The sequence below is a fragment of the Leptopilina heterotoma genome, unplaced genomic scaffold (genome assembly GCF_015476425.1).
Source record: "Leptopilina heterotoma isolate Lh14 unplaced genomic scaffold, ASM1547642v1 Lhet_251, whole genome shotgun sequence".
NCBI classification, from domain to species: Eukaryota; Metazoa; Arthropoda; class Insecta; order Hymenoptera; family Figitidae; genus Leptopilina; species Leptopilina heterotoma.
Genome location: NW_025110965.1, coordinates 653261 through 660155, shown reverse-complemented (window position 1 = coordinate 660155; position 6895 = coordinate 653261).

The following is a 6895-nucleotide window of genomic DNA, read 5'->3' as shown; positions in this document are numbered from 1 at the left end:
AGAATGGTTCACTGAACAATTTCCAACAAATTTCGACTTCCGGAAGTCCGCCATCTTAGAATTAATAACCTCAAAAAATACTAAATCTTCGTTTAAACACCTGCCACCAATCTTTTTTTCAGCGAAACTTTGAGGGATTGTTAAGAATGGTTCACTGAACAATTTCCAACAAATTTCGACTTCCGGAAGTCCGCCATCTTAGAATTAATAACCTCAAAAAATACTAAATCTCCGTTTAAACACCCGCCACCAATTTTTTTTTCAGCGAAACTTTAAGGGATTGTTAAGAATGGTTCACTGAACAATTTCCAACAAATTTCGACTTCCGGAAGTCCGCCATCTTAGAATTAATAACCTCAAAAAATACTAAATCTCCGTTTAAACACCCGCCACCAATTTTTTTTTCAGCGAAACTTTGAGGGATTGTTAAGAATGGTTCACTGAACAATTTCCAACAAATTTCGACTTCCGGAAGTCCGCCATCTTGGACCTGATTACCCCGAGAAATATTTAATCATCGTTTAAACACCCGCCACCAATTTTTTTTTCGGCAAAACTTTCAGGGTGTGTTTAAATCAGGTCATTAAACAATTTAGAACACATTTCGACTTCCGCGAGTCCGCCATCTTGAACCTGATTACCCCGAGAAATATTTAATCATCGTTTAAACATCCGCCACCAATTTTTTTTTCGGCGAAACTTTCAGGGTGTGTTTAAATCAGGTCATTAAACAATTTGGAACACATTTCGACTTACGCGAGTCCGCCATCTTGGACCTGATTACCCCGAGAAATATTTAATCATCTTTTAAACACCCGCCACCAATTTTTTTTTTCAGCGAAACTTTCGGGGTGTGTTTAGATTAGGTCATTAAACAATTAAGAACACATTTCGACTTCCGCGAGTCCGCCATCTTGGACCTCATTACCACGAGAAATATTTAATCATCTTTTAAACACCCGCCACCAATTTTTTTTTCAGCGAAACTTTCGGGGTGTGTTTAGATTAGGTCATTAAACAATTTGGAACACATTTCGACTTCCGCGAGTCCGCCATCTTGGACCTGATTACCCCGAGAAATATTTAATCATCTTTTAAACACCCGCCACCAATTTTTTTTTCAGCGAAACTTTCGGGGTGTGTTTAGATTAGGTCATTTAACAATTTGGAACACATTTCGACTTCCGCGAGTCCGCCATCTTGGACCTGATTACCCCGAGAAATATTTAATCATCTTTTAAACACCCGCCACCAATTTTTTTTTCAGCGAAACTTTCGGGGTGTGTTTAGATTAGGTCATTAAACAATTAAGAACACATTTCGACTTCCGCGAGTCCGCCATCTTGGACCTCATTACCACGAGAAATATTTAATCATCTTTTAAACACCCGCCACCAATTTTTTTTTCAGCGAAACTTTCGGGGTGTGTTTAGATTAGGTCATTTAACAATTTGGAACACATTTCGACTTCCGCGAGTCCGCCATCTTGGACCTGATTACCCCGAGAAATATTTAATCATCTTTTAAACACCCGCCACCAATTTTTTTTTCAGCGAAACTTTCGGGGTGTGTTTAGATTAGGTCATTTAACAATTTGGAACACATTTCGACTTCCGCGAGTCCGCCATCTTGAACCTGATTACCCCGAGAAATATTTAATCATCGTTTAAACACCCGCCACCAATTTTTTTTCGGCGATACTTTCGGGGTGTGTTTAGATTAGGTCATTAAACAATTTAGAACACATTTCGACTTCCGCGAGTCCGCCATCTTGGACCTGATTACCCCGAGAAATATTTAATCATCTTTTAAACACCCGCCACCAATTTTTTTTTCGGCGAAACTTGCAGGGTGTGTTTATATTAGGTCATTAAACAATTTGGAACACATTTCGACTTCCGCGAGTCCGCCATCTTGAACCTGATTACCCCGAGAAATATTTAATCATCGATTAAACACCCGCCACCAATTTTTTTTCGGCGATACTTTCGGGGTGTGTTTAGATTAGGTCATTAAACAATTTAGAACACATTTCGACTTCCGCGTGTCCGCCATCTTGAACCTGATTACCCCGAGAAATATTTAATCATCGTTTAAACACCCGACACCAATTTTTTTTTCAGCGATACTTTCGGGGTGTGTTTAGATTAGGTCATTTAACAATTTAGAACACATTTCGACTTCCGCGAGTCCGCCATCTTGGACCTGATTACCCCGAGAAATATTTAATCATCTTTTAAACACCCGCCACCAATTTTTTTTTCGGCGAAACTTGCAGGGTGTGTTTATATTAGGTCATTAAACAATTTGGAACACATTTCGACTTCCGCGAGTCCGCCATCTTGGACCTCATTACCACGAGAAATATTTAATCATCTTTTAAACACCCGCCACCAATTTTTTTTTCAGCGAAACTTTCGGGGTGTGTTTAGATTAGGTCATTAAACAATTTAGAACACATTTCGACTTCCGCGTGTCCGCCATCTTGAACCTGATTACCCCGAGAAATATTTAATCATCGTTTAAACACCCGACACCAATTTTTTTTTCAGCGATACTTTTGGGGTGTGTTTAGATTAGGTCATTTAACAATTTAGAACACATTTCGACTTCCGCGAGTCCGCCATCTTGGACCTGATTACCCCGAGAAATATTTAATCATCTTTTAAACACCCGCCACCAATTTTTTTTTCGGCGAAACTTGCAGGGTGTGTTTATATTAGGTCATTAAACAATTTGGAACACATTTTGACTTCCGCGAGTCCGCCATCTTAGACCTGATTACCCCGAGAAATATTTAATCATCTTTTAAACACCCGCCGCCAATATTTTTTTCGGCGATACTTGCAGGGTGTGTTTATATCAGGTCATTTAACAATTTGGAACACATTTCGACTTCCGCGAGTCCGCCATCTTGAACCTGATTACCCCGAGAAATATTTAATCATCGTTTAAACACCCGCCACCAATTTTTTTTTCGGCGAAACTTTCAGGGTGTGTTTAAATCAGGTCATTAAACAATTTGGAACACATTTCGACTTCCGCGAGTCCGCCATCTTGGACCTGCTTACCCCGAGAAATATTTAATCATCTTTTAAACACCCGCCACCAATATTTTTTTCGGCGAAACTTGCAGGGTGTGTTTAAATCAGGTCATTAAACAATTTGGAACACCTTTCCACTTCCGCGAGTCCGCCATCTTGGACCTGATTACCCCGAGAAATATTTAATCATCTTTTAAACACCCGCCACCAATTTTTTTTTCAGCGAAACTTTCGGGGTGTGTTTAGATTAGGTCATTAAACAATTTAGAACACATTTCGACTTCCGCGAGTCCGCCATCTTGGACCTGATTACCCCTAGAAATATTTAATCATCGTTTAAACACCCGCCACCAATTTTTTTTCAGCGAAACTTTCGGGGTGTGTTTAGATTAGGTCATTTAACAATTTAGAACACATTTCGACTTCCGCGAGTCCGCCATCTTGGACCTCATTACCACGAGAAATATTTAATCATCTTTTAAACACCCGACACCAATTTTTTTTTCAGCGATACTTTCGGGGTGTGTTTAGATTAGGTCATTTAACAATTTAGAACACATTTCGACTTCCGCGAGTCCGCCATCTTGGACCTGATTACCCCGAGAAATATTTAATCATCTTTTAAACACCCGCCACCAATTTTTTTTCGGCGTTACTTGCAGGGTGTGTTTATATTAGGTCATTAAACAATTTGGAACACATTTCGACTTCCGCGAGTCCGCCATCTTGAACCTGATTACCCCGAGAAATATTTAATCATCGTTTAAACACCCGCCACCAATTTTTTTTTCGGCGAAACTTTCAGGGTGTGTTTAAATCAGGTCATTAAACAATTTGGAACACATTTCGACTTCCGCGAGTCCGCCATCTTGGACCTGCTTACCCCGAGAAATATTTAATCATCTTTTAAACACCCGCCACCAATATTTTTTTCGGCGAAACTTGCAGGGTGTGTTTAAATCAGGTCATTAAACAATTTGGAACACATTTCGACTTCCGCGAGTCCGCCATCTTGGACCTGATTACCCCGAGAAATATTTAATCATCTTTTAAACACCCGCCACCAATTTTTTTTTCAGCGAAACTTTCGGGGTGTGTTTAGATTAGGTCATTAAACAATTTAGAACACATTTCGACTTCCGCGAGTCCGCCATCTTGAACCTGATTACCCCAAGAAATATTTAATCATCGTTTAAACACCCGCCACCAATTTTTTTTTCAGCGATACTTTCGGGGTGTGTTTAGATTAGGTCATTTAACAATTTAGAACACATTTCGACTTCCGCGAGTCCGCCATCTTGGACCTGATTACCCCGAGAAATATTTAATCATCTTTTAAACACCCGCCACCAATTTTTTTTTCGGCGAAACTTGCAGGGTGTGTTTATATTAGGTCATTAAACAATTTGGAACACATTTCGACTTCCGCGAGTCCGCCATCTTGAACCTGATTACCCCGAGAAATATTTAATCATCTTTTAAACACCCGCCACCAATTTTTTTTTCGGCGAAACTTGCAGGGTGTGTTTATATTAGGTCATTAAACAATTTGGAACACATTTTGACTTCCGCGAGTCCGCCATCTTAGACCTGATTACCCCGAGAAATATTTAATCATCGTTTAAACACCCGCCACCAATTTTTTTTTCGGCGAAACTTTCAGGGTGTGTTTAAATCAGGTCATTAAACAATTTGGAACACATTTCGACTTCCGCGAGTCCGCCATCTTGGACCTGCTTACCCCGAGAAATATTTAATCATCTTTTAAACACCCGCCGCCAATATTTTTTTCGGCGAAACTTGCAGGGTGTGTTTATATCAGGTCATTTAACAATTTGGAACACATTTCGACTTCCGCGAGTCCGCCATCTTGGACCTGATTACCCCGAGAAATATTTTATTATCGTTTAAACACCGCCACTAATTTTTTATCTAAAACTTTCAGTTTATATTTAGGTTAAATTACTGAAAGTAATGTTTGAAGTTTGACAAATTTTACTGGAAATTTTAGAATATGTTCAGATTGTATCTCTGCAGGTCTGGGAAGGCATTGAAATACAAATTTTTGTATTTTGGAAGTTCGTCATTTTGGTTTTTTACCCCAGAAAAAATAAAATGATCGTTTTGTTGTCTGCAATTTTTTTTATTGAAATTATTAAGAATCTTTACGAAGTAAGTGCTTTCAACTTGCTATTTAAGTAACCATAATTTTTTTGTAAAACAATTTTGTTATTACTATTTAACGTGTAACTTGATACTGACTTCTTTTTATGGTCCATATGAATCGTGAAGAATGTATATATGTAAAAAAAAGTAATTAAGTGTTTAGATCTTTGCAGACGACGACTGCAAAGTTCTGTCGACTTTCAGAGGTCCAACATTTTGGACTTTCTTACTTCAACAAAAATGAAATCTTCGTTTATACTCATAAAACGAATTTTTTGAAGCGAAACTTTCAGGATCTGTTCAGTTAAAATCACAGAATAATTGTAAAGAGGTCTTGACGTAATAGTTAATAATTTATTTTTAATTATAAACAATGTATTGTTTGCGTTGTTTGTATAATTATATGTTTACACTGTTTGGTTACATTATTTCTGTGATGCTAACTTATCATGCTGGAAAGGTAAGTTTTTATTATATGTTTTTATAGAAGGAGTTTTTTCTTTTTCTTTTTTGGCTTTTGTTTTTTAATACTTTTTAGTTTTTTTATTGAGCAGTTATTGTTTATATTTTAATGCCTTTTGGTATTCTTTGTTTCTCTTTTCAAGTAATTCAATTATATTTTCTTTTATATTTTCATCTTATGTTATTGTTAAAAGTCTTATTTGTTTTTGTTTCTTTATGTTCAATTAATTACATGTAGCTGTTTCTTTTTTCTGTACATTTGCAGAGATATATGATATGTTTCTTAGACATTGAATTGACATACTATGGTAATTCTCCCTTCTAAGTGAAGCTAAAATCTGCAACGTTTTTAAAAACGAAAAATCAAAAAAGAATTCTTTTTGATACTAAAAACTCATCTCCAATTTCGATGAAAGGTAAATTTTTCAAAAATTAATTGTTTCTTAAAATACAATTGTTTAATAATAACATTAATTTGAAGCCAAAATAAAATAAATTATCCCACTTATTTCATTTTCGTTTTTAAAAATGTTTTAAACTTTAGCTTCATCCTTTTAATGATATTATCTGTTCTCATTATTTCGCGTTTTTAAATGTATCGTTTACTTTTAATTTTTTAGCGTTTGTTTTTATTATTTTGATAGTTATATTATATGTTTTATCAATAAATTGTCCAAGTATTTAAATTGTTTAAAAAATATGAAGCGGTTAAAAATAGGCCAATATATTAAGCATATTTAGTAATGCGAAGTATTCTTGCAATTTAAAATGTTATTTTTATGAAAGTGAATCTTTGTTTTTGTCCATTTTTAATTTATACTATTCACTACTGAGTACTTTTTTAAAAATAATACTTTATTATTTTCTTTCTCGGATTCATGCTTTTTAAACAGTATGTACATATACATTTGGTCATTGAAGTTATTATTAATATTACATATTTCCTTTATCAGTATTGGAACATTTGTGTCAATGTAGGTTATAATATTTTCAATTAACGTTTAAAGCAAAGATAAAAATGTAATTTCCATTTGCAATTGTTTAAATTGAAGATTAACTAATCGTAAATAAAAGAAACATGTATTACTATTAATTTTCACCAAAATATTTTTGAATCAAAATTTATGAAACATCTTAAATTTAGATCCAATTTAAGAAACTCTTTTTAAATATAGTAAATGCTACTACACTCAAAATAGTGATACATATTGAGTATTTTTCGA